This window comes from Gopherus flavomarginatus, chromosome 19, assembly GCF_025201925.1.
Source record: "Gopherus flavomarginatus isolate rGopFla2 chromosome 19, rGopFla2.mat.asm, whole genome shotgun sequence".
NCBI lineage: Eukaryota > Metazoa > Chordata > Testudines > Testudinidae > Gopherus > Gopherus flavomarginatus.
The window spans coordinates 6,911,050-6,934,107 of NC_066635.1; the positions used below are offsets into that span (position 1 = coordinate 6,911,050).

At 48.5% G+C, this 23,058-nt stretch overlaps 1 protein-coding gene across 3 annotated transcripts in view; it reads right to left on the minus strand.

Annotated features, from left to right (window-relative positions):
* Positions 1 to 23,058, minus strand: part of SH2B2 (SH2B adaptor protein 2) — a 71,547-nt gene that overhangs the window by 46,454 nt on the left and 2,035 nt on the right. The gene's annotated exons all lie outside the window — the stretch shown is intronic.

Consider the following 23,058-nt stretch of genomic DNA (forward strand, 5'->3'; position numbering starts at 1 on the left):
CCAACCATTTATACAGTCTGCATTAATTTTAATAGCACCAATACATTTGGTTTCACACCTTGCGTGCTATGGAATTTTAAACTGAATTCTCCAATAAACATCATATCTCTTCTCTTTATAGACAGTCCTGAACCGAGACCCTCCGACTCCCTATTTGGTACCATTACCGTGCCCCATGTTTTTATCTTTCTTCCTTCATCACTGGTGCTGAGCAAGGCTGACAGCTGAACTATTGCTTGTCAGGTTGATTCTCCATCAGCTAGATCCAGGCTGTGTGACCCAGTCACAAATTGCAAGAGCTCTTTTCCCACCTTAACCATGGAAGGAGCTTTGTCCAATTTCTGACCCATTCCTTACTTCGCCATCCCCTGGCTGACAGCTGAAGACAGGTCTACTTGACGGATGATTGTCACTTGGTTGACTGACTCTGGATCCAAGAACAGATCACTAAGCAGCCAGGATATCACAGGGGGGAAAACAATCTATCAATGCTTGAAGCAAGTTGAGGGACAGAGTGCTGCATGCTATCCACGGGAACAAGTACAGGTCACCTGCACTCCAGAAAACCTCAAGCCAAGGGAACAGCAGCACTGATCAGACATCCATTTTGTTGTGCCTTCTATTGACTGATCCTAAAAACTACACAGATGGAAGAGATCGAGTCAATTATTCAGACCATCCCTTGGATTCTCTCCTACAATGCATTTCCCAAGGCTCAGCCCAGTTCTGAGAGACATCAACCACTTTCCCAGGGAAAGCCTAGCAGTGCTCAGCTCTAGGAAGTACGTTTCCTAATATTCAGTCTGTATGATCGTCTCGTTACTTCTAGATAAACCCACCTTAAAGAATTAGGTTTCTCTGCATGGTGCTTGCACAAATACTTGTAAGTGGTGTTTGTAGCTAAATCCCTTTTCCTCCCCAACGGCTGCCATCTTGACCGTTGCACTAAGGACTGAACCAGGCACCTCCAGAGCTAAAAGCAGGAGCTGCTATCACTTGCACTACAGAACTAAGGCTCCCAAGGTGCCACTGTAACTGATTCCTATCCTCTGTGGCTTGGGCACGGGGATTTGTAATACACATTTAGCAGTGGGTTACAACACACCCACTCAGCTTTATATAGATGAAGGGGTGGAGAGCAGCCTATTGCACAGGGAAGATGGTTGGAAGAGAACCTGCTACTTAGACAAGACTTTGGTGCTAAGCAGAACTACCTGGTTCTTTATACTATCCCCATCACCATGGTACCAGGATGCCCAGTGCCAATTCAGGATGTTCGTACTGAATTGGAGAGCAAAGAATGAAGCAACAGCACAGACATAATTTCTGAGAACTGAGTATCTTAACGGTGATGTGGGAAAAGGAATAGAGCACTAAACACACCCTTGCATCCCCAAGGCAGATGGTGAGAAACATCACAAGAGGACTGTGGTCAATCAAGGAACTTTTTTGGGATAACAAATGCTGTTTGATGTGGGTAAATCCAGAATAATGAGCCCAGGCCAAGAGGCAAAATGCTGAAGTTTCTGATGTGAGCAGTTATTTAAAGAGCTCCCTTGCAGTGACTGGGAAAGCGCCTGGAGCCTGACGAGCAGCTGCACTGAATAACGTAAAGTAGGGTGCGAAGCAGCACAGAGGGAGAGAAATGCAAAAAATGTGAAGGAATAGATTGGGTCACTCCCAGAGCAAAGCAATGCTTGCAGGGCAGCTGGAGTGCTGGGGAATGAAAAAGATAATAAGCCAGCTAATTGATGCTAACATAGATTGTTTCAGCAGAGGACTTTCCAATGGCATTTGCAGCCAAGCCACCTTGGTCCTATGTTCCTGACCTGGTCACTCACAGGCCTGGTCTACACTACGCGTTTAAACCGATTTTAGCAGCGTTAAACCGATTTAATGCCGCACCCGTCCACACTACGAGGCCTTTATATCGCTATAAAGGGCTCTTTAAATCGGTTTCTGTACTCCTCCCCAACGAGAGGAGTAGCGCTAAAATCGGTATTACCATATCGGATTAGGGTTAGTGTGGCCACAAATCGACAGTATTGGCCTCCGGGCGGTATCCCACAGTGCACCACTGTGACCGCTCTGGACAGCAATCTGAACTCGGATGCAGTGGCCAGGTAAACAGAAAAAGCCCTGCGAACTTTTGAATTACATTTCCTGTTTGCCCAGCGTGGAGCTCTGATCAGCATGGGTGGCGATGCAGTCCCAAATCCAAAAAGAGCTCCAGCATGGACCGTACAGGAGATACTGGATCTGATCGCTGTATGGGGAGACAAATCTGTTCTATCACAGCTCCGTTACAGAAGACGAAATGCCAAAGCATTTGACAAAAATCTCCAGGCTACACAGTGCTGCGTGACAAGCGTAACGGAAAGCCAAAGAATCAAATGGACACTCATGGTGGGAGGGAGGGGGTACTGAGGACTCCAGCTATCCCACAGTCCACAGCAGTCTCTGAAAACTATTTGCATTCTTGGCTGAGCTCCCAGTGCCTGTAGGTTCAAACACATTGTCCAGTGTGGTTCAGGGTATAGCTCGTCAATTTACTCTCTCCCCCTACCATGTGAAAGAAAAGGGAAAGAAATCGTTTCTTGACTTTTTTCAATGTCACTCTATGTCTACTGAATGCTGGTGGTAGATGCGATGCTGCAGCAGTGAAGAGCAGTATCCGCTCTTCTCCCCTCCCTGGTGGCAGACGGTATAGTATGACTGCTATCCGTCGTCACCATCAGCCCATGAGTGCTCCCGGCTGGCCTCAGGTGAGGCCGGCCGGGAGCGCCTGGGTAAAAATAGGAATGATTCCTGGTCATTCCCAGTAGATGGTACAGAACGGCTGGTAACCGTCCTCATCATAGCAACTGGGGGCTGAGCTCCATCAGCCCCCTCCCTTTCCTGTGTAAAGAAAAGATTCTGTACTGCCTGGACTATCATAGCAGCGGGAAGCTGGGCTCCTCTCCTCCGCACCACTTAATGTCCTGCCTGGACTGTCATAGCACCGGGAGGCTGCCTTTCCCTCATTTTATCTCACTAACAAGTCACAGTTTCTTATTCCTGTATTCTTTATAACTTCATGACACAAATGGGGGGGACACTGCCACGGTAGCCCAGGAAGGTTGGGGGAGAAAAGAAGCAACAGGTGGGGTTATTGCAGGGGCACCCCCTGTGAATGGCATGTAGCTCATCATTTCTGTGGGATCTGACACGGAGCAGCTGTGCTCTCCGATACACTGGTTCTCTAGTACACTTGCCCCATATTCTAGGCAGGACTGACTCTATTTTTAGAAACCATAAAGGAGGGATTGACTCGGGGAGTCATTCCCAGTTTTGCCTTTGCGCCCCCAGCCGACCTCAGCCAGGGGCACCCATGATAGCAGCAGACAGCACAGAACAACAGATAACCGTCATCTTACTGCCAATTTACAATGGCAGCAGACGGTACAGAATGACTGATAACCATCTCTGCTATCATGCAAAAGCAAACGAATGCTGCTGTGTAGCGCTGCAGTAACGCCTCTGTTAGCAGCATCCAGTACACATATGGTGACAGTAAAAAAAAATGCTGAATGGGCTCCATGGTTGCCGTACTATGGCGTCTGCCAGAGCAATCCAGGGAAAAAAGGGCGCAAAATGATTGTCTGCTGTTGTTTTCCCAGAGGAAGGAATGAGTGACGACATTTACCCAGAACCATTCGCGACAATGATTTTTGCCCCATCAGGCACTGGGATCTCAACACAGAATTCCAAGGGGCGGGGAGGACTACGGGAACTATGGGATAGCTACAGAATAGCTACCCACAGTGCAACGCTCTGGAAATCGACGCTAGCCTCGGACCATGGACACACACGGCCGAATTAATGTGCTTAGTGTGGCCGTGTGCACTCGACTTTATACAATCTGTTTTACAAAACCGGTTTATGTAAAAATCTGAATAATCCCGTAATGTAGACGCACCCACAGACTGTTCCACTAAGGTCAGGGCTCCTCAGGAAGGGATACAGCATGGAATGACAGTGGGCTTCAAAAGTCATTGGTTAGCTCTCTTTGGAGGAAGATCGGTTTATTAATTTGTTCCACAGGGATCTCAAGGTTCCCCCTATTTTTTCTACTGCCCCTTCTCCCCAAATGAGCTTCCATCCATGTCCTGCTGGGCTCCCCTGAGTCCACTAGGGAGGGGCAATTTGAAAAATGACATGAGGTATTTCTTCCAGGGGCTAAGGGCATTACCTGTGCAGCACAACAAGCCTCAGGGCCAGCTTTGTATCCCCCATGTGGTAGACAGAGACAGCTTTGCAGGTAGCCAGGTTTGAATATTGAGGTCAGAGTGCAATAAATAACACTACACTTTGCATTTATATGATGGTCCACCACAGAAGTGCAACCACTTCTAGGGTGGTGCGCAGTAGTCATTCTGTGCCAGCAGTATCTGTGCAATTGTCAAGGCTTGCTTTATGATTGGCAAGTGTCCAAAGCTACCTACGGTGATTTTTGTAGAAGAGGAGAGACAGAAAAGCCAGAAGACCTCCTCTTATCACCAGCCCGTCCTTTTGCTGCAAGGAAAGATATGGTCCAGCTCATTAATAGCAAGTTTCCCCCAGAACTACAGAAGCACAAGGCATCCTAGCTGCTACCTGTATTGCCCTGGTATCTGGAGTGCAGCACTTTCCCCTCCTTCTGAGCACTGAGCGCAGGAACCGAAGAATCCACGTAAGTTGTCATATGCTCAATGAGCAAGAGCCAAGTGTCTACTGTTAAAAAGCGGGTTCAATACTTGGGTCCAGAATCCAGTTCTTACGCATTCTTAAGGCCCAATCAAATGGTTCCATTGCCCCATCTCTTTGCCAGCTTCCCTGGGCTGGGATAGCTCTGCACGCCCCACCCACCCCATGCTGATCTCCTGAGGACTAGAAGTGGTGAAACATCTGCAGGCAACTTGGAAAATGGGCCAGTTTCATTAAATTTTACCTACACTTCATGACATATCCCACTCAGAGAGCGTCTGTGTTTCCAGTGAAAGATGATTATTAATAAACAGCCAGCAGATTAAGTGACCGTTGATCAAAGAAACTACACAGTGCAAGGGACAGCGGTTGAGATTCAGGCCGGAAGTACCACTGATTTCAATGGCCCATCACCCACTTACTCCAGGTATGCAAATGGAGTGGTGTGTTTAAAAACAGGAACTCTGAGCAGCACTATTGTCCCAGAAAATAACGAGTGTGCGTCCGAGACCCCACAGCACTGGCCATTTTGTACCAATACTCTCAGACCTAAACGCATGTGGCGCTAACGCTATTAACTTGAATTTCCAGCTCAAACAGAAACTGCTGCTTACCAAAAGCACAACATTGCTCAAGAGTCTCAGATGGTTGCTACTGATCCCTACATGCTGGTTAAGTGGGCCTGTGTTAGATATCTATCAGAGACCCTTAGGTATTCTGTTCAGACTCTTATTATTAAGCCAATGGCACTGCTCTTGCTCTCAGTAGAGGAGCCTGCATTGCACTAATTGGCTAGGGATGGCTACACTAGACCATATCAACAGAGCTGCAATCAGCCCCGGAGACCGCTGTGAGGAGTTGGGCACTTTGCCTCTGCACTTCTCCCATGCCCGAGGTTCTCCAGAAGTATAAAAGTCAGGCCAGGCATAGAACTCACATCTCTGCAGCTGCCCAAGCAGAAAGCTGCAGGTACAAACGGTCTGGTCTTAGAATCCTGATCAAAAAAGAAAGCAGGGTTTCTGAGTCCATCCTTCTCAGCAGGCAGCTTGCTCCGCTTGGCTGGAGTTGGAACTCCTGAAACGAGTGAGGGTTTTGTGGGTAACCACTAAGTACCAAGCGCTTCAGAACAGGCAGATGAGAGGATGGGGGCTTAGAATCTGGGTTTGCAGCACGCAAACCAAAATTAAATAATTTGAGTGGTGTGATACTGCAGACACAGGAATACTTGCCAAACAGAAAACCAAGTCTTGTTAAGGAACTGGGTGGTTATAGCTAAATGCAGACTATTGGACACTCCTGCTCCCCCGTTGCAGTCCATGGCAAAAGTCCCACTAATCTAATGGGGGTTTAGCAAACCCTAAACATTTGGTATCAGCCTTCCAGGAAGAGAAAAGAGGAAGCCAGGCTGTTGGCCGATCCCCCATGCAGTGGAGCATGAGAGGAGGCTAGAAAGATAACAGAAGTCAGAGGTCCCTTTTGCCTGTGCCATGTGGCTACTTTCCAGGAGGGAGTCTGTGAGCCCCAACTCTCGCAGAAAAGGAGTAATCCAAGCATTCTGGCCGTCACGCTCTCTGGCAATCAACAGGTCTCTACATCCCAGGCTAGGTGCGAACACACTTTTCTGCTTGCCTAGACAGGCATCACAATGCCAGGACCTTGGTCTCCAGGCCCGTCTATACCATAGCAACTACCACGTTGCAGAATCCAACACCGCCACAGGTGTCCCCCGGACAAGGCTCAGTCTCTCTTTATTCCATACGATAGACAGCAAGAAGCCTAACCTCACCAGGCCTTAGGTCACAAGTGATGCAAGCAGAAGTGGAAGTAAGCTGGTACGGTCCAGTACGGTGTACCGGTAAGAGCCAGTACATCGTGCTGGACTGCACCGGCTTCTGCGGCGGGGATTTAAAGGGCTCTGGGCTCCCCGCCGCAGCAGGCAGCCCAGAGCCCTTTGAATCCCGCCCATGGCTCGGGCGGCTGGGCTGGGACCGGATTTAAAACCTGCCAGCCGGCGCGCGGCATAGAGAACGGGGAACAACGTCAAGCCAAGTTAAAACAACTCTGAGAGAACAGGCTTCAAAAACATCTAGGATGAGAGAGATTTCAAAACTCTCCCCGAAACACAGACCTGGCAAATTCCTTTCATCAGCATGGGGCTGACAGGCTTTAAAAGGCCTTTTATAAAAGTGAGGCCTCACTGAGAGGTCTGAGGGAACAGAAAAGAGAATAATTAATAACACTTTGCACTTCCAGAGCCCCTTTTCATGCAGGAATCCCAAAGCGCTCCACAAAAACGAAAGCATCGAGGCATAGAAGCAGCCTGCGTTTTTGGAGCCAGAGCACGAGGGAGACTGTCAAGAGGTGACTTGTCCTGTCATTGGGGCTGTAGCCACCCGGCCGGGTTTTACTTGAACAGTCCGGTTTTTGGCTTCTGTGTCCGGGTGACATTTAGGGTTGTCAGGTGCCTGGCTCTCAACCGGAAAGTCTGGTTGAAAAGGTGACCCGGCAACCCCAAATGGCGCCTGAACCAAAAGTCCGGTTACTACAGGATGGGGGGAGGTGCTGGGTCATTAACTTGCACCAGCCCCTGCTCAGCCAGGCCCACCTCCTACCTGCAGCAGGCTCCTTGAGACAATCCAGCAAGCAATGAGGGTCAGGGGGAGAGGAGCAAGCAATGAGGGCGGGACCTTGGGGGGGGGGGGGAACAGGCAGAGAAAGGGGCAAGGCCTTGGAGAAGGGGTGGAGCCTCAGGGGAAGAGGCGGAGAAGGGGCGGGGTCTTGGGCATCCAGTTACCAGCAATTAGAAAGGTGGCAACCCTACTCCAGCCTAAGGGCACATCCACACTACCCGCCAGATCGGCGGGTAGCGATCGATCTCTTGGGGATCGAGTTATCACGTTTTGTCTAGACGTGATAAATCGATCCCCGAATGCGCTCCCGTTGACTCCAGAACTCCACCAGGGCGAGAGGCGGAAGCAGAGTCGATGGGGGAGCCGCGGCCGTCGATCCCACGCCTTGAGGACGGGAGGTAAGTCGAAATAAGATACGTCGACGTCAGCTACGGGAATAGCGTATCTTACATCGACACCTTCCCCCCAGTGTAGACCAAGCCTATGACTTGGGAAACCCAAGTACAATCCCCTGCTCCATCACATACTTCCTCTGTGACCTGGGCAAGTCACTTAACTTCTTTGTGCCCCCATTCCCCATCCGTAAAGACAGGGATAATAGCACTGCCCTCCTCACAGGGGTGTTGTGAGATACATACATTACTGTAGTATCTGAGCACCTCACAATCTTTAATGGGGGCCCTATAAAAACCTCATATCCTCTATAATTACATACACAGGGGAAAGCAGCAAAGAATCCGGTGGCACCTTATAGACTAACAGACGTTTTGGAGCATGAGCTTTCGTGGGTGAGTACCCACTTCCTCGTACTCACCCACGAAAGCTCATGCTCCAAAACGTCTGTTAGTCTATAAGGTGCCACAGGATTCTTTGCTGCTTTTACAGATCCAGAATAACACGGCTACCCCTCTGATACTTGATACACAAGGGAAAGATTTGACAGCAGAAGGCTCTTTAATCTAGCAGACAAAGGTCTAACAAGATCCAGGGGTTGGGAGCTGAAGTCAGCACAGTTCAAAATGAAAATATGATGCAATTTTTTTTGAATACTCAGGGTGATTAACTATTGGAACAGCTTCCCAAGAGAGGTGGTAAATTCTCCATTACTTGGCATCTTTAAATCTAGATGGGACATCTTTATCAACAATACACTCTAGCTCAGCCACAAGGGTGTGGGCTCGGTACAGGATTTGTGGGAGGAAGTTCTCTAGAGTGTTGTTATTCAGGTGGGAAAATGATCACAACACTATCTTCTGGCCTTAAACATCTATGAATTCTGTCTGACCATGGGATGTAGAGCAACAGCTGTGAAGTATTGGTGGCCCTGGACTTATTGCAACAGCCTTCGAACCAACCAGCAGAAATGTAGCAGCAGGATGGAGTCCCCCAAACACAGAACATTAGCCAAATAAAGCCATAACCTTGGAAGGGAATTCCTGTTTGAGAAGAAAAACGGATTGCTGGGGACAGATCGAGCTGAAATCCAGCTTTTGCTATTGCAAAACCAGTGTCAGCTGCCTGTAGTAATGTTATAAAAATCTCTCCTGATAAGCTCTGATGTGGTCCTATGTACACCAGGGATGCATGTCAGCAAAGACAAATGACAAGAACAGAGTCTATTTAAGCTACCGACCTTAAGAAGAAATGAAATTAATGCCGTCAGCGAAAATGCAGAGAGTGAGAGCATGCGTAACATCAGGGGTCAAGAAGGAGCAAGGAATAGTTACAAATTCAGCAAGATTCAGTGAACCAAAGAACTAAATGAGGGTAGAACTAAGGCGTAGCTAACATACAGTGATCCACTATTGACACAGATTCTCAGCTTGAGAGACCACAGGGTATAGTCATCACGCCACCTAGTCCACAAATTTTGTATGAAAGAAAAAATAACAAACAGAAACAAAACAAAACAAAACCACCCCCTAAACAATTAGCTACCAATGCGATTTCAGAAGACCCGCCCAAAAGTGATGAGTGACATTTATATAGTGCTTTTCCTTCTGACGGATCCTGAAATTATTTACAAATGGCTTTGTACACATTGGATTCATTTCACCCAGCACAGAGGTGCAGCCAGCTCTGGATTGGACCATGCGAGCTCTTTAACAGTGCATGAAATTACATAACAGTTTAGAATGGGAAGTGAGGAAGAACATCGCCTCCAAGTGAAACTGCAAAGGTGAGAAAATGTACAAATTGGAATTACACAAATCAGAATTTGCCCAGGATGCTACATCGCTCACAGAAAACGCCATGGGATCTTTAATGACCACAAGTGGACAAGACTTCTGGTTCTGGAGGTACCCTTCCTTTGCATAAGGCATATAGCCACATTATTCCTTTACCACCATGCTGTGAGGTTTGTTCTTCTCTGAACTGGTACTGAACTATCAGTATCACTTCCCGCAGTAACTGTTTTCCTTGGAGGCAGTTCAGCTCCGTCTGGCACGCGAGAACTAACAAATCACGCTGACCACAGTGTGGTGGCTGCAGCACGACAAGGGATACCCAACCATCACAGTTTGGATGCGACTGCAATGTTTTATTCAAAGAATTCAGCTCCCAATTCCCAGCTAGGGCAGGGCTGACAAATAAGGATTCACAAGGCTGTGAGACCTCAGCCACTGGCAAGAGAAAACTGATACAATCAGAATTCAAGGGATCCATCCTTGAGATAACAAGTCACCCATTAGCTCCCTGAATGTTACGAGAAGAGTCCTTTGGATTGCAAGGCAGGCACCAGCTAGTCAGTGCAATAGTCACAGTGCAGTAGCATAACACTGTAGAGTTCATGTACCCTACAAACATTTCACATCTGCTCAGAGAGGAGGAAAGATCCCAGAACACTCACCACTATGCAGAACATCACCAGTCTGCAAAATCCTTGCCTGTGCCACAACCAGCAGAGATCAAGCCCAGCTTGCTACAAAGGTGACATGCCTGGTTTCTGTGGCAAGGCAAGTGCTGCTCTCTAGGATCTAGTATCAGAGGGGAAGCCGTGTTAGTCTGGATCTGTAAAAGCAGTAAAGAATCCTGTGGCACCTTATAGACTAACAGACGTTTTGGAGCATGAGCTTTCGTGGGTGAATACCCACTTCGTTGGATGCATGTAGTGGAAATTTCCAGGGGCAGGTATATATATGCAAGCAAGAAGCAAGCTAGAGTAACCTCAACTGCTAGAACAGGGCCTCATCCTCCCTGATTGAACTAACCTCGTTATCTCTAGCTTGCTTCTTGCTTGCATATATATACCTGCCCCTGGAAATTTCCACTACATGCATCTGACGAAGTGGGTATTCACCCACGAAAGCTCATGCTCCAAAACGTCTGTTAGTCTATAAGGTGCCACAGGATTCTTTGCTGCTCTAGGATCTACTAGGTGGAGGCACTTTGGTGGCAGCTTTTGAGAGAGTCGTGTTGTAACCCTCCATGGCTGCACCCAGGCAGCTGCTGAAGATGTACGTGGGGGGGTTGGAAGAATATAATTCATTCCCAGAGACACAGTCCTGCCTGGTGAGCTGGGAGCAGGTCCAGCAGCTCATGTAGCAAACGGAACCAACACACTCTCTGCCCAGGAGAGGGTAAGCGCGGACATCCACCAGCGGTGTCTAACCTTTCACACCCAAGGGCCTAACATTATTTCAAAGCGGTCAAGGGGCCACAATCAATACTTTGGCGTAGGTTCTCTGGCTCACTCTTCTCCAACTCCACCACTGAGGCCAGTGTGAAAGGAGCGGACATCATGCACAGATCCCTGCTCGGGATTCCTCCAGTGTAGTTAGAGTCCCCGGTGGGAGCAGAGCCTGAGCATTTGCCTCTTTGCTTCCCTCCTTAACACCCATGGTGCAGGGAGGGTGTCGGGGTGCAAAAGGTGTGTTGAGGTAGCGGCTGGTGCATGCTGTGCTCCGGCTACCCCCAGGTGGCATTCAGTCTCTTGGGAGCCAGAACCAGCTGGCTCGAGTTACAGCAGTCCCCAGTGTGGGGTCAGAGAATCGGGGAGCCGCAACTGGCTACAGGTTCTCAGCTTCTGCTCCTTCCATTCTCCGGGTGGTTGCGTGGGGGAGGGGAACAGTCCTTTGTTAGGGTCCCACAGCCCAGCAGGCAGGGCCAGCTCTGGCTTTTTTGACACTCCAAGCAAAAAAAAAAACAGGGGGCAGGGAGGCCGGAGCAGCGAACCAAAAAACAAACAAACAAAAAAACAGGGTGCAAACTTTTGGTTCCACTTACTTGGCAGCTCGTGACTGCCTCCCCCGGTTGCGCTGGCAAGCCTCTGGGCGGGCGGCGGCTGCACTCTGGCTAGTGGGACTTCCTGCACTGCAGACATGCCCCGAGCAGCGGAGTGAGCGCCCCGGCTAGTGGGAAGGAGGGAGCCTGGGGGAGGGAGAGAGAGAGAGAGAAGGGGGGTGGCCAGAACTTCCTTCAGCTGGGGCACTTACCACTCAGCCCCTGCCGCTGCGCCGCCTGCCGGGAGGGCTCCGCGCCGCTCCCACCTGCAGATGAATTGAAAGCGATCAGTCGGCGGGGAGGGAAGGACGTGGGCTGCCAGGCTTGCTGCAGACCTGGCACCGGCTGGGGCAGACGGACTGTGCAGCCCACTCCCAGCAGGGCGCTCCTCTCCTCCGTGCCGCCGCCCCCTACAGTGGCGCACTGAAAGTCCTTGACGAAACAAAAGAAAAACAAAAACAAAAAACACTAGGGCGCAGGGCGGCCGGAGCAGCAAACCAAAAAAAAGGTGACCGTGCCGCCCTAGGATTGGACAGAATGCCGCCCCTTAGAATCTGCCACCCCAAGCACGAGCTTGCTCTGCTGGTGCCTGGAGCCGGCCCTGCCAGCAGGGAAGCAGGCAATGGAGCAGCCAGAGCGACCCTCCTCTATCCGCTGCAATGCAGAAGGTGGTCAGCAGGGGCGGAGTTCAGCAGCTGCAGCAGGGAAGGGACCCTGCTCAGCATGCTCCCAGAGCTGCAGGAAGCAATGCTCCTACCTTCGCCCCATAGCAATGGGTCTCAAACAGCCCCCTCCAAAGGCCACAATTTAGAGCCTCAAGGGCCAAAAGTGGTTGCAGCTTGGATACCCCTGACGTACACGGCCTGCCCCACATCTGGCAGGGGACTCCCACAGCCAGTGCAGTCGTGAAAAGGGGCACAAAAGAAAGAGGCAGAACAAGAGGAACAGAAATGGCCCAGTCCCAAGAGCACCTCCCACCTCCACCCTCTCATGTCTCAGCTACAGTGCAGAAGCAGTGAGGGAGAGCCAAGCTGGCAGCCGAGTCTCCATGGTTCTTAATGCTGTAGAAAGAAACTCACTGCCTTTTTATTCTGAAGCAGCAATCTGGTCCCTTCGCAGCACACAGAGCAACTAGTGTTAGCAGCAGAGAGCTGTGTCAGAGCCCCCTTTTGTCTCAGCATTCTAACTAAGAACCACATTGGTCTCTCGGACCAGCCTGCTCTGCCCCTTTTGTGAGTTTTCCCATCGCTGGCGTTCTATAGGCCTGTCAGCTTCCCGACCCGAGAGACTGGCCTGGGGGACTGCAGTGCTGCTGAGGTATCCAAGCGAAACTATCAGCCCTGCTCCGCCAGAACATACGGCATGCAAATCTCAATGGCAAAGGAAGAGCGGTGCTGAGGTGGGAGGGATTTAATTAGATCAGTGGTACCCCTGCTCTGCGGGAGCCTGGCTGGGAGGAGCACCCCAAGTTTGCACCATCAGGGTGGAAGTGCCAGAAGAACAGCCTCTTCGGGTATTTCAGGACTTACTCTTTGTACTGCAGTCACACTGAAAAGCCCTAGCTATGGACAGGATCCATGCTGCCAGGCGCTGTTCAGACACAGACCAAAACGAGGATTCCTGCCCCAAAGAGCTCACAATCGAAATATAAAGACAAGAGACAACAGAAGGGTATGTGAAAAGGAGCACAAGGAAACAATGAGACACTACCGGTCAGCATGACAGGCACCAATCTCAGGGCTGTCACCCTTTTTGTAGGCAGGACGGCAGAGGAGAGTTTTAAGGAGGGATTTGAAGGAGAACCGTGAGGCAGGACTTGATACTGATCCCAGACTGATGATGAATAAATGAATTCTTTGTATTGCAGTAGCACCCAGAGGGGCCCCCCTACCATGTTCAGCCAATTGTGCTGGGCATTGCTACAAACACCTACTGGCTAACGTACAATTCCCAGCTGATGGAGACATACCTGCACTAGCTCTGATTGAGCTAGCCTGCTACAAAATAGAAAGGCAGCATCGCAGTGCGAGCAGTAGAAGGGGCTAGGCCCCCCCCAAGTATATGCCAGGGTCTCAGATGGGATCATACGCAGGGCGGCTAGCCCCTCCTCCCACTCGTGCCGCCTCATCTACACTTGTAGCCCTCTAGCTCAATCAGAGCTAGCACAGGTCTGTCTCCTCGAGTTGGAAATCACATCTCCAGCTCCACGTGTAGACTGATCCCATGAGAGGCATTCCCTACCCTCAGAGAATTCACAATCTAACAAGACTAGACAAAGGCTAAGAGAAAGAGAGGACTCTTATCCCCACTTTAGGGAAACTGAGGCACAGAGAGACAAAGCAAATTGTCAAGGACACGCAAGGACTCTGTGGCAAAGCTGGGAACTGAACCCAACTCTCTTGAGTACCAGTACAGTGCCTTAGCCATGACTTGAGCTCCTAGGCTCCATGATAATAACCATCCAAATTTTCCTGGGACAAGTTCCACTGCCCCTATTTACCTTCTCCACTCACTGTGGTGGGAACAGAGGAGCCTGGCCATTTGTTTAATGAAGATCTATAGGATATAAATAGGCATAGTCAGATTGGATGTCTGTTTCCTCTCCCGTCCAAGTCTCTCTTCGTGCCCCTGTTGTACAGTCTGTCCAACTGAAATATTCATTGAGGAACATTTTGCCCTCCAATTTAATGGTCAAGCTACCTTCCCTGAACCAATCACCTGCTAAATGCAGGCTTTGACTCACTGCCCAGACTCACTAAAGGGCCCTCCTGTCATCTGGAGCTTAGAAAACATTTGTCCAGAGAAAAAAGGCTTCTCAGTTCTTATCCGGTGCCCTATTAGGAATTCTTCCAGCTGTAGAGTAAGCAAGTTTAGCTTTTAGAACAGATGCCCTCAAACCACTGAACAGCCTCCCTACTCCAAGTGAGAGGAAGGAGATCAAAACCAGAGTGTACTGCTCGCCTTTTAATGAAGGTCTCCTTCCCCGCAGCCGTGTCTCCAAATGGACTTCGGCACTTGCAGAAGCGAGACTCGCTGTCTGGCCTTTAGCAAAATGCAGACCACAGAGTCAAGCGCAGCAAGGTTTCAGCTTGCTCTTCCATTAGGTGAATGGCAGCTCCATAGAAGAGGGGAGGAAAATTGCAGTCATGTGAATGAATCATTAATAAAAATATTATAAATCCAGCTTCGGAAAGGCTTTCTTGGTAAGTTCCTTGATTCAGAACAGTGCCTGAGTGCATCCTGTTCTATCAAGGTTATGCAGTCAGAGACCTCACAGCTAAGATCACTGGGCCAGATCCTGCTGTCAGTTACACAAGTTTTAATCCAGAGCAACTCCAATGAATATCTCTAAGAGCAGACTGTGGCCCCATGTGTGACTGTTTGAGACAGGAGGCCTCCAGTGCTGCTGATCGGGTGGAAGCAGCAAAGGAAGGGGTTTAAGAGGAGAGCTATCAAAAATGCCAGCAGATTTGGGCCCAAATGCCTTATGAGTAATAAATAACAACCTTATTTCTTATCTAGCGGCCAAAGCACTACACAATCTTTAGTGTGTTTTTTCCTCCCACCACCCCTGTGAGATAGGGCAACGGTATTATCCCCCCGGGGATGGGCAACTGAGGCACAGAGGGACTAAGTGACTTGCTAAATGACTTATGGTGGCCTTGAAACATCTCAGGCTAAAACTTGAGATGCTCATCTGCTCAGCATCCGAAGGCAAGGCCAAGAACTGCAGCGCGGGTCTGGAAAGAGATGTGCTGGTTGAATGCCTCCTTGCTGCCGAGCATCTGAGTGCCAATGAGCTGGAGATATGAGGCCAGCAAACTTGAGCAGGAGAAAGGAAAGTGAGGATGTTGCAAAACCTCATGCTTCCTATGGGTGGCGAATATTCATATTGCTGCTTACCTCTGTGGCCCCCCATCAGGATAATATCTGAGCGCCTCACAAGCTTTAGTGTATTTATCCTCACAACACCCCTGGGAGGCAGGGCAGTGCCAGATAACTTTTCAGATGGGGAACAGAGGCACAGCAAGACGACGTGACTTGCTCAAGATCAGCACAGGAAGCCACATTCACAACTCTGTAGAACATTTCACTGCTCACCACCTCCCCCACCCCAGCACACACGCCAGCCCAGCAGAAGCTCCCCAGCTCTGGGCCCTGAATTGTTTGAGGCAGACAGTAAGCAATGCTGCAGCCAGTGGAAAATGGCGTTCTGGCTCAATTCAAACCTTGATATGAGAGGATTCTCCATCTGCGGAGATCAAGGTGGAAGATGGGCAAATAAGAATTTCCATTGATATTCTTTCCACCTATGGGTCTCAAAGCCCTTTATGAATGCACGTCAGTGCCACTCTATGCCTTTAGAAATGGGGAAACTGAGGCACAGAGAGGTGAAGGGACTTGCACAATTAGAATCCTGGGCTCCACATTCCAGCCTTGCATAGCTAGTGGCACCTGTCTTTTCTATTACACTCTAGGTGAAAGCTTTTGAATTTCATCAGTTGTCCAAGATGGGTTCATAGAGCACCGAAAGGACATCTGTTAAGCTCATGATAAGAAAAGCTTTGAAGCACTGCAGAAGTCTACTGTTCCCAGAACCTCATAGAGAGGGAGGATCTTCCAATTCTAGATCATGAAAACAGCTAATCTTGTATCTATCCCCATAAATAACAGGCGTATTGTCCATCACAACCAGCCTTGTAATCACAACTTTAAAGAGAAGTGTGTGAAGATGAGAGATCAGCCAAAAGCTGTAGGGTGAACTCCAGATACCTCTGCCTTGGTGACCTGCCACTCAACACAGACATTTTAAAATGATGCAACTCACAGGAATGCAGCTCCCTCCCTCACCTACTAGCATTTCTGGGAGTAATGTTAATCGTGATGAACTACTCCCTCCCCTCCCTCCACCTACACAGAACAAAGAGCCAATGCAAATCACATCCACTCCGTGTGGTGCTTTGTCCTCAGCCACGTACAGTGGTTGATGAGCCTTGGCTAAGAGAGGTAGGTCTTTTAGCTCAGGCCATAGCAGCTGATGCTTTCAGAGTCAGAGGTCCCATGTTCTATCCTCACCTACACGGTTAAGCAGTGGCCCGCTGCACAGGCAGACTGGACACTCAGGTTGGCAGAGCACGTCAGTCCCCGCCTCTCTCCCTAGTGAGGGGTCATTGGAGAAGAGAAGGACAAACATCTAAGCCATCCAAACAGGCAAGCTGATGGCCTCCTACTAGGGTGACCAGATGTCCCGATTTTGGGGTGTTTTTCTCATATAGGCTCCTATAACCTCCCACCTACCATCTCGATTTTTCACACTTGCTGTCTGGTCACCCTACCTCCTATCTTTGAGTGAAGCTGCTATGTTTGCCACCTGACGCAACCTCCAGTGCCCAGCAGCAAGGGAGCATTTACTTGACACCTAGGGAGTTATCCCAGGGACAGGAGAGCTCAGGAAAGGTTTTCTTAATGCAAGTCGGCGGCATGAGGAAGATGCACTAAGGGCGTGTCCATGAAGCCTGCAGGTGTTCCATATTGGGAATCCTTTAGGTGATGTCCCCAGCCTGGAACAATCACAAGCTAGCTGCGCTGGGCTGGAATTTGGAGCTTACAAAGCCCATGGTGGTTGGTCAGCACCCACTCAGGTAACGGGTCTCCACAACATGCATTATAATACAATGCAGCCGAAGGGCACAGACCTTGTTCTCAAGGCATTTTAAGGAGCATGCCAGAACACTTACATTGTGATGTAAAATGAATGGGCCTCATTAGGACTGGGACAGAGACTGGGCGTTGCATGCTGCACGTATTAGTGTTAAGTTGCTGCTATTCATCTTCACCACGGAAGCTTTGAACAGTTCAGCCTTCACCATCATCTCCTCCCTTCACCTGCCCTAAATCTCTTACCTGTCCCCTCTGTAACCTTCTCTCATGCCACCCTACCCTCCTGGGGGCAGCCTCTTCTCCGGCAAACCCTTCCTCCCAACACCCTCTCCCACTGAGGCCAAAACTTGCAAGATTCTCACACCCCCTCCCCGATCACAGCAACACTCACGTACCCTGTGGCTGATGTGTGTTTGAGCAGGACCATAGAGTCCTCGGGGCAGCGACCATGTCGGGTTACTTGTTTCTAAGGTTCTAATCATACTGCTGGCCCTTGGCAAATAGAGTCAAAGGACAAGCACAGCAGTATGTGATGGATAGAATTTCACTATACGAGGCAGGTGTTTCTGAATGATTAGGTTGTGAAGGAAACCCATTTCCCACTGCAGGTACGACATGCTTGATGGATCAGTGTGCATGAAAGAAGAGGTCCCGCATTAGTGCTCAAGATGAAGGAGCAGCAATACTGCCTATCAGTGGGATGTGGCATTCAGATCTCCAAGACATCAACAGTTTCAGGTCACCAAAGCCTCTAAAGGCCTTCAGAGACTGAACAGTCAAAGTTAAGTTTGCCTTCACATGGTAGCTTTTAAAACAAAGAGGACTGCAAGTTAGGAGGGATTTTTGGCAAAATACGATTTCATCCTTCCCCTTACACAGAATGCTTTGCTTATGCACCTAGGTGCAGCAACAACTCTAAACAAGCAATTATCCAAAGTTTCACAATGAGGCCCAATTACGCATCCACTGAAGTCAACTGTAAAGCACCCACTAATTTCAATGCTGCAAAATCAAGCATTTGGGGCCCAATCCTGCAGAGAAGCTCACAATCCAGTAGGTAGGAAGATCTGTGTTGTTCCAAGCTTTGATTGCTGACTTAAATAAGAGTTCTGTGTTGCTCAAAAGCGTTTCTCTTGCATCAGCAGAAGTTGGCTCAATAAAAGATATTCCCTCACCCATCTTGTCTCACTAATTTGTGGCGTGTACTTGGACAAGTCACTTCCCTTCTCTGAGCCTCCATTTCCTCTCCCACTTTTTGGCTGGCTGGTCTGTTTAGAGTGTAAGTCCTTGAGGGCCAGGAACATCTCTCACTATGTAAATGTACAGTGCCTGGCACAGTGGGGCCCTGATCTCTGCTGAGGCCCCTAGGCCATATTGGAATACAAACAATAATAATAAACCCACCAAGCATGAAGCTTTCATTGCTTGTAGTCAATAGCACTTGAATCAAATTCCACCATATGTGCTCCAGGCTTGCTGTCAGGACATGGGAGAGTCTCTTAGCAAAACCTGATGTTTTATATGTTCCCGTCACTACTAAGATTAAGTGGAGATTTTCATCTCACAGGGCTTTTTCCTTCCAAAAGTTCATCCCACTGACACTTCTGTTTTGTGTTTTACTCCCTGTGCTAACAGCTGCTTGAGAAGAAAACCAGTGAATACACAAGATCTGTAGACTTGTCGGATTATGGTGTAACAGATCAGGAAAAGAGAATAAAGAGCAACACACGGAATTCCTTCCTGTATGCACAGAACTGAGTCCACAGTCAGCCAGTATGCAATTATCTGGACAACTATACAAGCAACCTAAAGGAGTCCAATGATTTTTAGCTTGCAGCATGGGCTATCAGGGGGTTTGAACCTACGATTCTCAGCTTGGCACCTTCTATGTGCTTTGTAGTTTGGGATCCGAAGTGAAAACTATTTCATAGATTCAGATTACAAAGCCAGAAGGAACCACTGTGATGACCTTGTTTGACCGTCTCTATAACACAGGCCATAGGAGTTCCCTGAATTAATTCTGGTTCGAACTATAGCAGATCTTTTATTGTCTACTCCATTATGGTGGGGGAGGGGAATCCAAAGTTGTTTTTTTTTAAACCCTGCTGTTCCATTGTCACACATAATAAACATGGGATTTAGGATGTTGAGGTACAAGTACATGGGTTTGTGGTAATTTTTTAAATTGCAGATGTCACTGCAATTCCCAGCTTGCATCATTAGCATTATCTGCAGGCAGATCTGAGACAAACTGCTGTCTAACAACTGGGGAAATTCAATTCTAGGCAGCATGTTAGCAATAAATGTAGAAATCCCAGCTAATTACTTAAGTGGTGTATTAAGCAAAACACCTTGTAGAAATTCCGCTGATCTCCAATAACCTCCCCAAACAGATCCCTTGTTAAAGTGATTTCTATAATCCCTGGTTATGGCTTTAACCTCAAATGCTCCCCTCCTACTCTCTCACTAGGCAGCACCACATTATACAATACATTCAATGTACAACAATGCAAGATATTCAGAAAGGCACTTCCAGCTAAGACAGTCCAGCCCAGCTCCTGCTGGCTTAGCTGGGACAGATTCCCATTTGGTCCACACAGTAACATTTCTTACTTCCAACAGCAAGGACCCTACTTAAAGTCTTGGCTGCAGGTTACGTGCAAGATGGGAGACACAGATCGTGGTGGGGTAGACTCGCTGGTAAGCACTGTTCCCAGGATTTTGAGGCAGACATAAGTGAAATGATGGAGGGGCCTCTATCTTAACAAGGCTCCAACAATCCCCCCCATACCCCTAACCCAAGCTCGTGGCATCTTTTAGATCAAGCAGCTAGAGCAAGAAAATGCTTAGGCTTGGACTTTGCTCACACTTCAGCCTGCCTCTCCTCATTTTCATTTCAGGAGGGACTGGATGGCTGAGCAGGTTTGTCTCCAGGTCACCAGATCAAGCACAGCCTGGTTGCTACCGTCAAGCAGACAGTACTGGCGGCTGTTCAGTGGGCTGTGTGAAGCGAGTGTACTGGACTCAGTCCAGTCATAGGTGTCTTTGGCCCACGAGCTATGATTACATTGACACTCTCAGGGCAGAGGCCACAAATTGAAGGAAGCATGGAGACAGAACCTCCCCTTCAGGACACACTTGCTCTCTACAGGGGAGAGGGGACTATCCTCGAGTTTCTCAGCTGTTTGGCCTGCAGTGCATAAGAGAAGAATGCAAGAAGGTTTGCTAGGGCCTCAGCCCAGCAGTGGAGGAAGACTCCTCCCTGCACTAAATTTTAGACACTGGAGAGACTAGAAGTTCAAGCCCATGCTTGTCTATGCCCTTCCTGTGCAACGCTGTTGTCTTCTCTGAGATCCAGTTGACTGCACAGTTGAGCACAAGTCTTTGCTTGAGCGGAGTAAGTGCAGTTCACCCTCATCACATCTGTCAACAAATCTGCAGACAAACAATCAATATACAGGAGAGAGAGATGAGCCCAGCAAGGAGACATTGTTCCCACCTCCTCCCAAAAAGGACAGAGAGCCATTCACGCCATCCCAGGAAGCATCCCTTTCACTTAGCCCTCCACGGCTGCCATTTTCCTCCAGTACAGAAGGGCTGGCCAGAGTGTTCCTTTGGAGCTCAAAAGTCACACTTCTAGACTGAAGGAGTTTTATGGAGGATATTTTACAGATCTACAGGTACAACACAAGTGAAATGCAGCCACCTCTGGAGTGGGCAGCCGCAACCTACTAGCTCACAGCATGCTGCACAGTAGTTAGGAGGAGGAAAAGGGGGAAGCCAAGAACTCTGGGTAGATTCCTACTCTCCCCATCAGGGCCAAGGTCAAGTATAAAGCAGAGAGGTCCCTACCTATCTTATAATGCACCCAGAGTAATTAGAAGTCCTTGGTTTTTAAGTTCTTATCTGACAGGAACCAAATAAATCTCCTGGAACACATTAAAAAAAGATGAAAGGTTTAACTGATCCCGCCGGGATTTGAACCTGTGGTTCTAGGGAGTCTAAGAATTTCGTACCGGACACAGACACCACTAAACCTTCCCCTCTAAGCTAATCCTACTGACCTTTCACTTCTCATAATTCTGGAAGTGAGAGGCAAAACACCCAGCCAACCAAAGCTGGACCCTATCACCAGAGCTATCATTCCTACCATTTCACTTCTATTCCCAGTTTTATAGACTACGTTTTATTGGAGCAATGGTATCTGAAATACAACCTGTGGCCCGAAACATTAAGGAGCAGAGGGCAGCTAGAAAGCACAGCAAACAGCTAGAGATGCAGCTGGTACACCCAGGCTGCAGAGACTGCATACATCAAAGGTTGGATCTCACCCTTCTTCAGGAACTGGTACTTGATGGACAGTTCTCAGGTGGCAAGACACAGAATGGTGGTAGCAGAGGTGTCTGTGTGCACGCCTCTTTCAACTTAACTTCTGTCTACCTCATTTTCTTCACATAAGTGAAAACAAAACTCTGACCTCAGTTTCTCTCTCAGAGCTCAACTCACACGGCTTGACCAGCAGCTAGCTCCTGATGATACGGAACAGTATTGGACCCCAACTAACTAAAGCAGAGACCAAAGCCACAATTTGGACCATCGGAGAAGAAACTATGTGCATCAAAAGTTTGACCTCCCCCCATTACACATGGACATAGATCCTGTATCTACCCAGGATATGAATGAGGCAAAAATGGGGATATGAATAAGTAGCTCCAAGTTCTAGACATATGTATTAACCAAACAGATGGGAGAGGACTGCTGATAGAATCAGCATGGGCACATGACTTTTGTCCATCACTACAATGGAGAAGACCCATCACTGAAGCCAGCACAATCTCTGTGCCATTTCCCAGGCAAAAAACAGATGGAACAGGGTCAAGGAACACAGAGGACTCCAGTTGGTACCAACTTCCTCAATAACCTGACCCAAAAAGGAAGCATTAGACAGGATGCTATCTGGGAAGTATAGGTCGGCATCAAAAAATGGTTGATAGCAATTGTTTGATACAGGAGGGACCCCAGAGAGCAAGGAATGGCAGGAAATTGGGGTTGTCTTAGCAGAGGGGAGCAGATGAGACAGACACACACACAGACATACAGAAGACCCTTGGTGATGAGGCCAAAAAAGGAGGGAGAGCAGAAAGAAGACAAGTTGAGGGAGCTGTAACATAAAAATCACCACAATTCCAAACCTAGAGCGAAATCTTGAACATGAGCAACTAGAGAGAGGGAGGGCAACACGTTTTAAAACAAAAGCCACGGTGTGTTATCTCAAAACACACGTCACAGCATATTCAGCAGCAAAGGGAATGAGCATCAGCTCCAAAGGAAGTTATTATAGGACTGACCATACTGGCACTAAATAAATAAATAAATAGTTTTAATTAGCTAACTGAGACAGAGAGTGAAGTAAAGAGGAAAATCTGAGGAGAAAAGCAGCCCTTAAAATACAGTACAAATTAGCAGACACGCAAATGCATTGGTTTCCAATTAATAGTGAGATATGCCAGACATCCTACAGGAAAGGATTAAGTGACTTAAATAAAAGTAAGTTATTTAACTGATATATGTGGGTGTGAGGCAGTGTTATATATAAAAAAACATGACTGCTACTGAGCAACACGCAGGAATATTCACTACATAAAGATGTGGACGACTTTGCAAAGCTCTTAATCAAATTCAGGGGATACTGAAGCACCAGCTCAGCTTCTCTTATGATTAGTGAGGGTGCCATTTGTGCAAAGACAAGAAACTATACATCCCTGAATGCACCAAAGGAGAGGGGCTCGGATTTTCAGGAGAATGACACAGGAGCACA